At 48.2% G+C, this 15,498-nt stretch overlaps 1 protein-coding gene across 2 annotated transcripts in view; it reads left to right on the plus strand.

The window, feature by feature from the left end:
• The first annotated feature begins 3,882 nt into the window (after nt 1-3,882).
• Nucleotides 3,883-15,498, plus strand: part of LOC138642408 (uncharacterized) — a 125,528-nt gene continuing 113,912 nt past the window's right edge. The window contains exon 1 of one of the 2 annotated variants that reach the window (XM_069730539.1): nt 3,883-4,031. The gene's annotated coding sequence lies outside the window, so the exon portion shown is untranslated. The remainder of the gene's footprint in view (nt 4,032-15,498) is intronic. The other variant, XM_069730538.1, reaches the window with a different exon arrangement.

Below are 15,498 nucleotides of genomic sequence, written 5' to 3' on the forward strand. Positions count from 1 at the left end.
CAATGCATCATCATCATACCGCTGAACAAAAAGTGGAATAACATGCAATCAAAAAGATGGATATTAATAAACATGGTACCTCTGAAAACGTCATCTTGTCCTGCAAAAAACAAACCGCTATACAGCTCCATCAGCAGAAAAATAAAGTTATAGCTCTCAGAATAATGGCATGCAAAAATAATATTTTTTTCTATAAATTAGTTTTTATTGCATAAAAGCGCCAAAACATAAAAAAAATGTAAATGTGGTATCGCTGCAATCGTTAAGATCCAAAGAATAAGACCGCCTTATCAATTTTACCACACATGGAACAGTATAAACCCCCCCCCCCCCCAAAAAAAAAAAGAAATTGCTGAATTACTGGTTTTTATTCATTCTGCCTCCCAAATATCAAAATAGAAAGTGATAAAAAAATGTTGTGTGTCCGAAAATGGTACCAGTAAAAACATCAACTTGTCTCACAAAAAAAAAGCCCTCACATGACTCTGTGGGCCAAAATATAGAAAAATTATAGCTCTCAAAATATGGTGATGCAAAAACTATTTTTTGCAATAAAAAGCGTCTTTTAGTGAGTGACAGCAGCCAAACATAAAAACCGGCTATAACGCCTCTTTCACATGTCCTGATTTTCCGGTACCGGAGATGTCAGTGTCCGTGTGTGTAATACTTGTGACACGTGTGGCATGCATGTGCCGCATCAGTACCACAAGGACGGGCGCCGGGGAAGAAGCGTTATTCCACGGCGCCGGGTGCTGAACACGGCTCTCCCCTGCGCGAGCAGGGGAGAATGATGAGTTACATTTAAGTGATAAAAGAGACAGCAGGCTGCGGCTGATGGGACTATTAATAAATAAATAAATGAAAAAACAGCGAGTTCCCTTGTATTTTCTACAACCAGCCAGGCAAAACTCACAGCTGGGGGCTGCAACCCTCAGCTGTCAGCTTCAGCAAGGCTGGTTACCAAGAATAGAGGGCTCCCCGGCTGGTTACCAAGAATAGAGGGCTCCCCAAGCTGGATTTTTTAAAATTAAATATTTTTAAAAAACAGCGTGCATCCCCCCCCCCCCCCCCCCCATTTTTGACAACCAGTTTTGCTAAAGCTCACAGCTGGGGGCTGGTATTCTCAGCAGACGGGAGACGGCACATTCTGGTGACACTGAATCATCAGCGCTCAGCGTCATTATATTATAACTAGATGGTGGCCCGATTCTAACGCATCGGGTATTCTAGAATATGCATGTCCACGTAGTATATTGCACAGCCCACGTAGTATATTGCCCAGCCACGTAGTATATTGCCCAGCCACGTAGTATATTACCCAGCCACATAGTATATTGCCCAGTCACGTAGTATATTGCCCAACCACGTAGTATATTGCCCAGCTACGTAGTATATTGCCCAGCCATGTAGTATATTGCCCAGTCACTTAGTATATTGCCCAGTCACGTAGTATATTGCCCAGTCACGTAGTATATTGCCCAGTGACGTAGTATATTGCCCAGCCACGTAGTATATTGCCCAGCCACGTAGTATATTGCACAGCGACAGAGCACACAGCACATAGCCACGTAGTATACAGCACAGACATGTAGTATACTGCCTAGTCACGTAGTATATTGCCCAGCCACATATGTAACAGGTTAAAAAATAAAAAATAAACATATACTCACCCTCCGAAGGCCCCTTGTAGTCCTGTCGCCTGTGTGCGGTGCACGCGGCAGCTTCCGGTCCCAGGGTTGGTATGAGCGCAGGACCTGTGATGACGTCGCGGTCACATGACCGTGGCGTCATGGCAGGTCCTTCTCACATAGCATCCTTAGCACCGGAACCTGCCGCTTGCACTGCCTAGGACAGAGCGCTACGTCGGAGGGTGAGACTAACGTATTTTTTTTAAATTATTTGTAACATTAGATCTTTTTACTATTGATGCTGCATCAATAGCTGTGTAACCGGAGTGCGTTACACCGCGCTCCGGTAACGCTGGCATTAAGGGCTGATTGGATGACTGGAGGGGAGTATGGAGCGGGCACTGACTGCAGGGAGGAAAGAGCTGCCATTTTGTCGCCGGACTGTGGCCGTCGCTGATTGGTCGTGGCAATGGTCGTGGGCGTTTTGCCACAACCAATCAACGACTTGGATTCCATGACAGACAGAGGCCGCGACCAATGAATATCCGTGACAGACAGAAAGACGGAAGTGACAATTATATAGTAGAAAAGTGACAAACGTAAGATTTATAAATTACTAGATGGTGGCCCAATTCTAACGCATCGGGTATTCTAGAATATGCATGGCCACGTAGTATATTGCACAGCCCACGTAGTATATTGCCCAGCCACGTAGTATATTGCCCAGCCATGTAGTATCTTGCCCAGCTACGTAGTATATTGCCCAGCCACATAGTATATTGTCCAGCCACGTAGTATACAGCACAGAGCCGCATAGTATATTGCCCAGCCACGTAGTATATTACCCAGTGACGTAGTATACAGCAGAGCCACGTAGTATATTGCCCAGTGACGTAGTATACAGCAGAGCCACGTAGTATATTGCCCAGTCACGTAGTATACAGCACAGAGCCACGTAGTATACTGCCCAGTGACGTAGTATATTGCCCAGCCACGTATGTCACAGGTTAAAAAATAAACATACTCACCTAACGATCCGAGGGCCCCTTGTAGTTCTAATATACTCACCATTCTGGTTGCTGCTCCTCAGCGTCCAGTCTCTCCGCCTCCTGGGATCCAACGGCGCTGTGCCGATGTTTGCGCGGCTGCCGCCATCTTCCGTTCCCAGGATGGTTTGCGAAATTACCCAGATGGCCTAGCGGTCTCGCGAGACCGCTAGGTCTTTTGGGTAATTTTGCAAAGCCTCGCTGGGAAAGAAAGATGGCGGCAGGCGCGAGCGCCTCAGTATAGCAGTTTTTTTTTTTTTTTTAATATTACTTTTTTTTTACTATTGATGCCGCATAGGCAGCATTAATAGTAAAAGGTTGGGGGACACACAGGGTTAATAGCGGCGGTAACGGAGTGCGTTACCCGCGGCACAACGCGGTCCGTTACCACCGGCATTAACCCTGTGTTAGCGGTGACCGGAGGGGAGTATGGAGCAGGCGCCGGGGAAAGTGACTGCGGGGAGCATGGAGCGGAGGGGACACTGACTGCGGGTAGTGGGGAGTGTGGAGCGGGCACCGGGGACACTGCAGGGAGCGGGGAGTATGGAGCGGGTGCTGGCCACTGACTGCGGGGAGTAAGGAGCGGCCATTTTCTTCTGGACTGTGCCCGTCGCTGATTGGTCGTGGCTGTTTTGCTGCGACCAATCAGCGACTTGGATTTCCATGATAGACAGATGCCGCGACCAATGAATATCCGTTAGACAGAAAGACAGACAGACAGACAGAAGGACAGACGGAAGTACCCCTTAGACAATTATATAGTAGATGGGGGAAAAAATAATTTTTCCCAACTACATAAAATACAGAACAGTGTAATGAACCTTCCTCTCTGACATGTGATGTTTGCTCCATTAAAACCTTGAGAAATTCCAAAGGAAACGTATTAAAAAGCCAGAAGAGGGGGCTGGGATGGAGTGTGTATGAGGAGCTCCAGGAATCCGCTCCCTCTGAACGTTTCCGTGCTGACTGACTGCAGCGGAGGGATTAGCGGAGTCACCGATGTAGTCACCTCAGCACTGAACCGGCCAGAGCGGAGCTGGTAAAATGTGGCGCACAAAATATCACCTCCGATCTAGTCACTTCAGCACTGAGCCGTCTACATCGGAGGGGCTAATTAATATGAGGATCACAGAAAATCATCTCCGATCTAGACTGGACCGTAACAACACACGGAAGCGGAACTCTGCTCCTCAGCGCCCACTGCCGTCCAGCAACAACTAGTGCTGGAAACCTGCGCATGCGTATGTTCTTTGGTGGCGCACTTTACGGCATTACAGTCAGGCTGTATTGGTAGCCTTCTATAGCTCGCTGCCTCAAGTACTGAGCTGGTGCGTGTCCCGGAAACCAGGAGGCGGCGGTGAGTGCTGCCGCCGTTATAAAGAGGGAGGAGAGCAGCCGCCGGTGCAGGTCCGGTACATGTGAGAGCGGGCATTGTGATAGGCGGCCATGATACCGTGCAGGTGGCGCGCAGGGCCTAGGTGATGGCTGGAGCGTGCTCAGGCTCTCGGGACACTTGTAGTTTTTCTTTCCATGTTCTTGTATTGCTGGCTGAGCTGTAATGGCGCTCTGCTCCTGGCTATCACTTGTGTGTCCCCGTACGGCAGTGTATATAGAGAAGCATAGGAAGCAAAACACCGGCATCATGGCTTATCTACAGCATTGTGTAATGCATTCTGTAATGCTGGAGATAAGCCCCCAATGTATCCTGAAAAGTAAGAAAAACAGGTTAGATTATACCCACCTGGGGGGCGGTACGGTCCGATGGGTGTCGGGGTCTGGCGCCTCCTATCTTTATACGATGTCATCATGCTTCCTGCCGCGGCTTTGGCGCAGGCGTACTTTGTCCTATTGAGGGCAGAGCAAAGTACTGCAGTGCGCAGGTGCTGGGCCTCTCTGACCTTTCCCGGCGCCTGCGCACTGCAGTACTTTGCTCTGACCTCAACAGGACAAAGTACGCCTGCGCAGGAGCCACGACAGAAAGAAAAGAGGAGGACGTCATCATAAGAAGATAGGAGGCACCGGACCGTGACGCCCATCGGACCGGACCACACCGGGGGACCGCCCCTGGGTGATTATACTAGAACTTGTTTTTCTTACCTTTCAGGTTACATCAGGGGCTTACCTACGGCATTACAGCATGCTGTAGATAAGCCCCTGATGCCGGTGGCCGCAGCTTATAGGGCAATTTTGGGGTGACAGATTCCCTTTAAAGGGGTTCTCGGATCACAAGATATTGATGACATATTGTCAGATTCCCACTGATCTTGTATTGATGATGGTCTATCCTCGGCATAGATTATCAATAGCCTATGACTGGGTAGCTCCTGTAAGGGTGCGTACTCGTATATCCACATCAAATCTGTAAAGGAATGTTCACCCAATTTAACTCACTGTACTGCTGAGGTACCTAAACATTCAGCTAAGTTTTTTTTTTTTTTTTTTAATACATATGTATTTCTGTTGCCTGTGTTAGGACTTTGTCCATGTCAGTCTCAGTACATCTTTGCCCCCTGTGATGGTCTTTCCCATGTGACTGTTACCGCTTGTGATTTATAAAACTAAATATATGAAAAGGGATCACCTACGCCACTCACAGGCAAATCTAAAAAAAGAATGTATTTGAAAAAAATGCTTATTTCAGTGGTGTGAAGGATGGCATCGGAGAGATCACACAGAATCCCACCGCTTCAACTACATGTGATGAATCTGCACCTCTGAAGTCAATTACATTAGATGGATCACATAATTCGATCTCTCCATTTTCACCAAAGTGACATTCCATACCGCCTGGCGACACGTAAGGTCAGCTTGGTAAACTTTTACACAGATGCCCCCTGTACACATGGGCCCAGGAAGGCACGGAGAGTAAGAGGATGTGGTCCACGCAGTCATTGACGTGGCCTACACTCACTCACAACTGTGAGAGGCCCCTTTCACTAGCACAAGTGAAAAAGAGCGCTTTCAGCCTGGTAGGACTACCACCAGTTCCTTGTTAGATATAAGCCCGGTCCGTTAACGGGATTATATCTGGCCAGAAACCAACCCCGATAGCATGGAAAGTTAAACTGAGAAATGGACAAGTGGATCAATATAACGAGATAAAAGAGCAGCCCAAGGTTAAATTATATATTTAATCACCTTAAGGCCACACTAGACAATTCACTATATGGTTAGATATGCAAATACAGATAGTGGTAGGACAAAAGATATAAGCAGATTATATGGGTTCATTACTAGTAGATGACATGAATGACTTTCAGTGGAGGGACTGCTACATGGGAGGCTTGTGGTCTCCTCTGTTCCTTGACTTCTACCCATAGCAAAAGCAATAGGCCATGCTTTTCACGAGCATTTAACCCCTTTGAGTCACTCCCTTCCTTCTAAATCCCCTCCTCTTGTGTCTGGCAGCTGAAAACCCCCAAACCTAAGATGAATTATAACTCTTTAATGGGCGGTTCTAGGGAGGCGGTTTGGGCGCTATCGGACCGTCCAGGCCCCTGCTATGCGTTAAGACCAAACACAGCTTTGTTATCTGGTTTCTTCTGGCTGTTCTATGTGTACCCCTGGGTGCTAGAATGGGTCGAGACCCAGGTGAGCTTTTGCCTTGTTCTGGGGATCTCTGAAATATAGACAACTAGCTATTGAACCCGTTCTACGCCCGGGTGGTGAGCATCTATATTGGTATATGGTCTCCATCCTGATATGTGCTGCTCCATCCTGCGTCCCCATCCTGTCATGAGCTGCTCCATCCTGCGTCCCCATCCTGTCATGTGCTGCACCCATCCTGCACCCCCATTCTGACATGTGCTGCTCCAATCCTGCACCCCCATTCTGACATGTGCTGCTCCATCCTGCGTCCCCATCTTGTCATGTGCTGCACCCATCCTGCGCCCCCATTCTGTCATGTGCTGCTCCCATCCTGCACCCCCATTGTGACATGTGCTGCACCCATCCTGCGCCCCCATTCTGTCATGTGTTGCACCCATCTTGCGCCCCCATTCTGTCATGTGTTGCACCCATCCAGCGCCCCCATTCTGTCATGTGCTGCTCCCATCCAGCGCCCCCATTGTGACATGTGCTGCTCCCATCCTGCGCCCCCATCCTGACATGTTCTGCACCCATCCTGCGCCTCCATTCTGTCATTTGCTGCTCCCATCCTGCGCCCCCATCCTGTCATGTGCTGCTCCCATCCTGTGCCCCCATCCTGTCATGTGCTGCTCCCATCCTGTGCCCCCGTTCTGTCATGTGCTGCTCCCATCCTGTGCCCCTGTTCTGTCATGTGCTGCTCCCATCCTGCGCCCGTTCTGTCATGTGCTGCTTCCATCCTGCACCCCCGTTCTGTCATGTGCTGCCCTATTCTGTCATGTGCTGCTCCCATCCTGTGCCCCTGTTCTGTCATGTGCTGCTCCCATCCTGCGCCCGTTCTGTCATGTGCTGCTCCCATCCTGCACCCCCGTTCTGTCATGTGCTGCCCTATTCTGTCATGTGCTGCTCCCATCCTGCGCCACCATTCTTTAATTTGCTTCTCCCATCTATATGCCCCATAAGCTGCTCCATTATGGTTCATAGCCCCCATAAGATGCTCCATAGTGTATGCCTCCGTACACTGCTCCATAAAGGTTTATGGCCCCCATAAGACGCTCCAGTGTGTATGCCCCGTACACTGCTCCATAAAGGTTTATGGCCCCTATAAGACGCTCCAGTGTGTATGCCCCCCCCCGTACACTACTCCATAAAGGTTTATGGCCCCCATAAGATGCTCCATAATATATAGTGCCCCGTACACTGCTCCATTATGGTTGATGGCCCCATAAGATGCTCCATTGTATTATATGCCCCCCATAAGATGCTCCATTGTATTATATGCCCACCATAAGATGCTCCATTGTATTATATGCCCCCCATAAGATGCTCCATAGTGTTATATGCCCCCCATAAGATGCTCCATAGTGTATGCCCCATATGCTGCTGCTATATATATATATATATATATATATATATATATATATATATATATACCCACTATATATTATGGAGCATCTTATGGGGGCCATAAACCTTTATGGAGTAGTGTACGGGGGGGGGCATACACACTGGAGCGTCTTATAGGGGCCATAAACCTTTATGGAGCAGTGTACGGGGCATACACACTGGAGCGTCTTATGGGGGCCATAAACCTTTATGGAGCAGTGTACGGAGGCATACACTATGGAGCATCTTATGGGGGCTATCAACCATAATGGAGCAGCTTATGGGGCATATAGATGGGAGAAGCAAATTAAAGAATGGTGGCGCAGGATGGGAGCAGCACATGACAGAACGGGGGCGCAGGATGGGAGCAGCACATGACAGAATAGGGCAGCACATGACAGAATAGGGCAGCACATGACAGAACGGGGGTGCAGGATGGGAGCAGCACATGACAGAACGGGCGCAGGATGGGAGCAGCACATGACAGAACAGGGGCACAGGATGGGAGCAGCACATGACAGAATAGGGCAGCACATGACAGAACGGGGGTGCAGGATGGAAGCAGCACATGACAGAATGGGCGCAGGATGGGAGCAGCACATGACAGAACAGGGGCACAGGATGGGAGCAGCACATGACAGGATGGGGGCACAGGATGGGAGCAGCACATGACAGGATGGGGGCGCAGGATGGGAGCAGCAAATGACAGAATGGAGGCGCAGGATGGGTGCAGAACATGTCAGGATGGGGGCGCAGGATGGGAGCAGCACATGTCACAATGGGGGCGCAGGATGGGAGCAGCACATGACAGAATGGGGGCGCTGGATGGGTGCAACACATGACAGAATGGGGGCGCAAGATGGGTGCAACACATGACAGAATGGGGGCGCAGGATGGGTGCAGCACATGTCACAATGGGGGCGCAGGATGGGAGCAGCACATGACAGAATGGGGGCGCAGGATGGGTGCAGCACATGACAAGATGGGGACGCAGGATGGAGCAGCACATGTCAGAATGGGGGTGCAGGATTGGAGCAGCACATGTCAGAATGGGGGTGCAGGATGGGTGCAGCACATGACAGGATGGGGACGCAGGATGGAGCAGCTCATGACAGGATGGGGACGCAGGATGGAGCAGCACATATCAGGATGGAGACCATATACCAATATAGATGCTCACCACCCGGGCGTAGAACGGGTTCAATAGCTAGTTGTCTATATTTCAGAGATCCCCAGAACAAGGCAAAAGCTCACCTGGGTCTCGACCCATTCTAGCACCCAGGGGTACACATAGAACAGCCAGAAGAAACCAGATAACAAAGCTGTGTTTGGTCTTAACGCATAGCAGGGGCCTGGACGGTCCGATAGCGCCCAAATATATATATATATACATATATATATATATATATATATATATATATATACACCATACTCACCTATGGTCGCTGGGCGCCGAGTGCTGGGGACCTGAGCAGGCGGGGACACCGGCGCGCTGTGGGGGTCAGGTGCCGGTATCACCGCTAGCTCAGGCCCCCAGCACTTGCTATACTCACCTGTCTGTCCCGTTCCACCGCTGCGCGCCGCCATCTTCCGGCTCCTCTGGCTTTGACTGTTCAGTTAGAGGGCGGCACATTAAGCGCGTCATCGCGCCCTCTGAACTGTAAACGTCACAGCAGAGGACCCGGGAGATGGAGCCGCACGCAGCGCTGGAACGGGGGACAGGTGAATATACTCACCCTCCTGGCGGTCCCTGCTATGCGGTGGAGATCGCTGTGTGCGTTCAGTGTTTACGCATACCGCGATCTCCTGGGAGCGTCACTCTGTGGGGGCCAGACTGCGCCGGCACTTGCGCAGTCTATAAAGGCTTCAGACAGAGTGACGCTCCCAGCTTTATATTATAGATGTGTGGCTAGGATGTATAGTATCTCAATAACTCCTTATGGAATCATAGCTGACTCAACAAAGCAGTTTAGACCGAATGGTAACTACATGGCAAGGGAGCCTTTTGTTTTGAGCTTAGCTGGCTCACGGTGTGAGATTTGTCACTCATAGCCTTTTGACACTTGACTCCCCACTGCTGCTTCTAGCTGTACACTAAAGGTACCTTCACACATAACGATATTGTTAACGATATTGTTGCTATTTGTGACGTAGCAACGATATCGTTAATGAAATCGTTATGTGTGACAGCGACCAACGATCAGGCCCCTGCTGGGAGATCGTTGGTCGCTGAATAAAGTCCAGAACTTTATTTCGTCGCTGGACTCCCTGGAGACATCGCTGGATCGGCGAGTGTGACACCGATCCAGCGATGTCTTCACTGGTAACCAGGGTAAACATCGGGTAACTAAGCGCAGGGCCGCGCTTAGTAACCCGATGTTTACCCTGGTTACCATGCTAAAAGTAAAAAAAAACCAAACACTAGATACTTACCTACCGCTGTCTGTCCTCCAGCGCTGTGCTTAGTTACCCGATGTTTACCCTGGTTACCGGCATCGTTGGTCGCTGGAGAGCGGTCTGTGTGACAGCTCTCCAGCGACCAAACAGCGACGCTGCAGCTATCCGGATCGTTGTCGGTATCGCTGCAGCGTCGCTTAATGCGAAGGGGCCTTAAAAGGTCTAACAAACAGGCAGTTCCTGCATGTGTTGCCAGCTGTTGAATAGCCACCAGACATGCAGCCTGGGGGACTCAAGCATATTTTTCAAGCACACCAAAGATATTTGGTTAACACCTGAGCATGCTCGGATAACACCTTATCCCCAGCACGATTGCTCATCACTATTGCTTAGTTCTGGATATTAAAAACTATAGCAATAAAGACAAACCGTGTTGATTGATAATGTGGAACTAACAATAATAATCTTTATTTTTATATAGCGCTAACATATTCCGCAGCGCTTTACAGTTTTTGCACACATTATCATCACTGTCCCCGATGGGGCTCACAATCTAGATTCCCTATCAGTATGTCTTTGGAATGTGGGAGGAAACCGGAGAACCCGGAGGAAACCCACACAAACACGGAGAGAACATACAAACTCTTTGCAGATGTTGTCCTGGGTGGGATTCGAACCCAGGACCCCAGCGCTGCAAGGCTGCTGTGCTAACCACTGAGCCACCGTGCTGCCCCACAATAATAACAATAAAGATTAGTCAAAAAGCAGGTACATACCACAAATTACCGTAATAAAATGTATAGATTTACAATATATGTTACATAAGGTGAATGTGTATAAAATCACTTGAGAGATGAATGAGGACGTAGAGAATTTTGTTACAAAAACTTTAAAACGTAATGACTCGAGTATAAGCCTAGGGTAGGAAATGCAGCAGCTATTGGTAAATTTAAAAAAATAAAAATAGATACCAATAAAAGTAAAATTAATTGAGACATCAGTAGGTTGCGTTTTTTTTGAATATCCATATTGAATCAGGAGCCCCATATAATTCTCCATACAGTTCATCATGGCCCCATAGATGCTCCATATAACAATGTGCCACATATAATGCTACATACAGTTCATTATGGCCCCATAGATGCTCCATATAACAATGTGCCACATATAATACTGCATGCAGTTCATTATGGCCCCATAGATGCTCCATACAACAATGTGCCACATATAATGCTCCATACAGTTTATTATGGCCCCATATAACAATGTGCCACATATAATGCTTCATACTGTTCATTATGGCCCCATAGATGCTCCATATACAAATATGCCACATATAATGCTCCATACAGTTGATTATGGCCCCATAGATGCCCCATATAATGCTCCATGCAGTTCATTATGGCCCCATAGATGCCCCATATAATGCTCCATGCAGTTCTTTATGGCCCCATAGATGCCCCATATAATGCTCTATACAGTTCAGTATGGCCCCAAAGACGCTCCATATAACAATGTGCCACATATCATGCTACTGCTGCAATAAAAAAAAATGACATACTCGCCTCTCGTCGCTGCTCCTCAGCGTCCCGTCTCTCTGCACTGACTGTTCAGGCAGAGGGCGGCGTGCACACTAATACGTAATCGCGCCCTCTGACCTGAACAGTCACTGCAGAGGACGCGTGGACGACTGAGCGGTGCCAACGCTGGAACGAGGGACAGGTGAATATTTAATACTCACCTGCTCCCGGCGCGATCTCTGCTTCTCCTGGACAGATGGTCTCCGGCGCCGGCAGCTTCTTCCTCTGTCAGTGATCACATGGTACCGCTCATTACAGGAATGAATATGCGGCTCCACCCCTATGGGAGTGGAGTCCATATTCATTACTTTAATGAGCGGTACCACGTGACCGCTAAATAGGGGAAGAAGCTGCCGGCGCCGGAGACAATGGGACACGCAGGGACCGCGCCAGGAGCAGGTGAGTATGTGACCGTCGTCGCTCTCCCTCACCCGCCGGCCATGACTCGAGTATAAGCCGAGAGGAGCACTTTCAGACCATTTTTTTGGGCTGAAAATCTCGGCTTATTCTCGAGTATATGCGGTAGGTAATTTGTTGTTGGTTATAATATTCCAAGATTTTTTTTCATTTTTCATTATGGTAATTCACATTGCAAAACGAGCAATAATGCTGTAAAAAATGCACAAATCTATTCAGTTTGTAATGATAATCAACATAGGGTAAAGGACTATTACCGTAATTGTGAATCGAATCATGTTATAGAAGTAATCATTGCTCCTTCTGTAATTTAATTATGTTTGGTGTTCGTCCAGGAAACTAAAAGTTAAGCCTGCCACATACATTAGATGTCGGCCATCATTCAGCAGACAGGCATTTCGGCCAGCTCTCCCATGCATAGGAGCGTTTGGTCCAGCTCTCCTATGGTTCCTATGAGGGAACCTTTGCCATCTATGTTTGGTGATGGCAAATCTCTCAGATATTAGGCTACGTTCACATTTGCGTTGTGTGCCGCTGCGTCGGCGACGCAACGCACAATGCAAATAAAAACGCACCAAAACTCACGGAAAAACGCTGCGTTTTGCGACGCATGCGTCGTTTTTTGCCGAAATTTGGACGCAAGAAAAATGCAACTTGTTGCGTTTTCTGCGCCCGACGCTTGCGGCAAAAAAACGCATGCATCACACAACGCAGCACAACGCATGTCCATGCGTCCCCCATGTTAAATATAGGGACGCATGCGTCGCCGCTGCGTTGCCCGACGCAAACACACAAAACGCTAATGTGAACGTAGCCTTACGATCAGCAGTCCGAAAGCGGACATGTCAGATTGATATTTCCCTCTTCAATAAATTATCAGGGGCTCTCATAAATAGAGATGAGCGTATTTGCTCGGGTTCCCTCTTATTTGGCCAGCTGCAGAGGGAACCCTGCTTCCTGGATCACGCTGGCCGATCAGCTGATGGGTGCCGCAGCTGCATATGTCGCGGCTGTGTCAGTCACAACACTTGCATGGACAGCCTGTTTGTTGGGCTCCCCATGGATGTGCTGTGACACAGCCGCGACACATGTAGCTGCGGCACCCATCAGCTGATCGGCCAGCGTGATCCAGGAAGCCGGGTTCCCTCTGCAGCTGGCCAAATAAGAGGGAACCCGAGCAAATTCGCTCATCTCAAGTCATAAACACTAGACCAGGCCCGCACAACATGCCGGCCAATGAATTTGCTGCGTCTCTTATACTCTTCTATCCTCCATGCCATTGCTTTATCTAGCCTGGCATACTATCTGGACACTTTCAGTAATTATGAAACCAGGATTAAACATTTTCTGATTGCTGTCCATTTTCATCTTTACCATAACTATAGCTTTGATAACAGGTATTTTTTTACAATAGCTAGTTAGATATATTGCTAGATAGGTAATACCGGTAGATATTATAGATAAATACGATAGATAGATGATAGATAATAGATAGATAAATAGATGCGATAGATAGATAATAGATAGATGATAGATAATAGATCAATAGATAATAACAAGCCCGATATTTAATATATCTATGTACCTATAGATATATCTATCTATAAATATATCTATAGCTAGATTATCCATCTATATATACCGGTAATTGTCTAAGGGTCTGTTTGTCTGTAATGGCTGCCGGCGACCAATCAGTGATATTGCAGCAGGATTTAAACACCGCCTCGTAAATAAACTACATACATATTCTAGAAAACCCGATGCGTTAGAATCGGGCCACCATCTAGTAGATATGTAATAGCAAGGCCGATGCTTATTAATGAACGTTTAAGTTAAAAAAAAAAAAAAAAAATGGCGTGGGCTCCCATGCAATTTTCTGCGCCAGAGGGGGAAAGCTGACGGCCGGGGCCAATATTTGTAACCTGGGAAAGGGGTAATACCCATGGCCTCTCCCAGGCTATGAATATCAGCCCGCAGCTGTCTGCATAGCCTTTACTGGCTATTAAATTAGGGGGATCCCCCCAAAAAAATGATGTGGGGTCCCCCTATATTTTATAGCCAGAAAGGCTACGCACACAGCTGCGGGCTGATATTCATAGCCTAGCGAGGGGCCATGGTTATTGGCCCCCCCCCCCCCCCCCCGGCTACAAATACCAGCCCCCAGCTGCCCCAGAAATGACGCATCTGAAAGATGCGCCAATTATGGCACTTAGTCCCTCTCTTCCCACTCCCCTGTAGCGGTGGGATATGGGGTAATAAGGGGTTAATGTCACCTTACTAATGTAAGGTGACATTGAGCCCGGTTAGTAATGGAGAGGCGTCAATAAGACACCTATCCATTACTCATCCTTTAGTAGTGAAAGGATTAAAAAAAAAAAGACACAGCCAGAAAAAAGTATTTTAGGATTCTTAATTTCACCATACTTACCATACTCGATTGCCTGCAAAAAATTAAAAATAATGAACCAACCGTATACTACCTTTCCACCATAGTCCAATTAATAACAAGTGTCCCACGATGATCTCCCCTATAGAACAGTGACATCGGGTGATGTCACTGCTCTATAGACCTTCAGTGACACACTGACAGGAGACAATGGCTCCTGCAGAACATCACTGAAGTGGTTACCTGAGTTCAGGGTCTCACTTTTTGGCAAAGCTGCGTGGGAATTTTCCCACTCAGCAGTGTCACAAGTGAGAGTAGGGACTATTTCTCACAGAGGCGGAGGAATACATTGCTGAAGGATACCTTCCGTCATTGTATTCCTGGAGCCACTGGAGAGCGGTCGCATCAGCTTGCATCAGTTGCATGGTGCATGTCGCGTGCCGCATGTTGTATGGTGCATGGTGTATGTTGCGTGGTGTGTGTTGTATGTTGCATGGTGTATGTTGTGTGTTGTATGTGCACACAGTCTAGACGAGTCCAGCTCTGCTACATCTGGATACCTGACATCCAGATGTAGCAGAGCCTGTAGATGATCGCCGGAGATAACTCTCCAGCGATCACCTACACTACAGCGTTCTCACAATCAGCTGATCAACTGACCGTGAGAACCAGCCTAGTGACCGGAGGTAACCCCCGGTCACTTGCACAGCAGTTCTCGTGATAAGCTAAGTTATCGCGAGAACTGCAGTGGACAAAGGACTTCCGGCGGCGGGAAAGGTGAGCCGGCATGTGAATTAGTGGACATGCGTAGTAAGCTGCGTTTAGGCAGTTACTACGCATGTGACTAATCAGATGCGGTTTTACCGCATCTAATGATTATCTATGGTAAATTTACGGCGCAGCGATGGAGCTTCGCCACATTGTAAACAGACATGCTGCGTTCTGAAAAGACGCCACATGTCCGTTTACGCTGGTCTGCCGCCTGTATGTTATAACGCATAGTGGAGACAGGATTTCATGAAATCTCTTCCACTATGCTGTAACATCTGGACGCTGAGTGTTTGACAACAAGC

This window comes from Ranitomeya imitator, chromosome 6 (genome assembly GCF_032444005.1).
Source record: "Ranitomeya imitator isolate aRanImi1 chromosome 6, aRanImi1.pri, whole genome shotgun sequence".
In the NCBI taxonomy this organism is placed as follows: domain Eukaryota; kingdom Metazoa; phylum Chordata; class Amphibia; order Anura; family Dendrobatidae; genus Ranitomeya; species Ranitomeya imitator.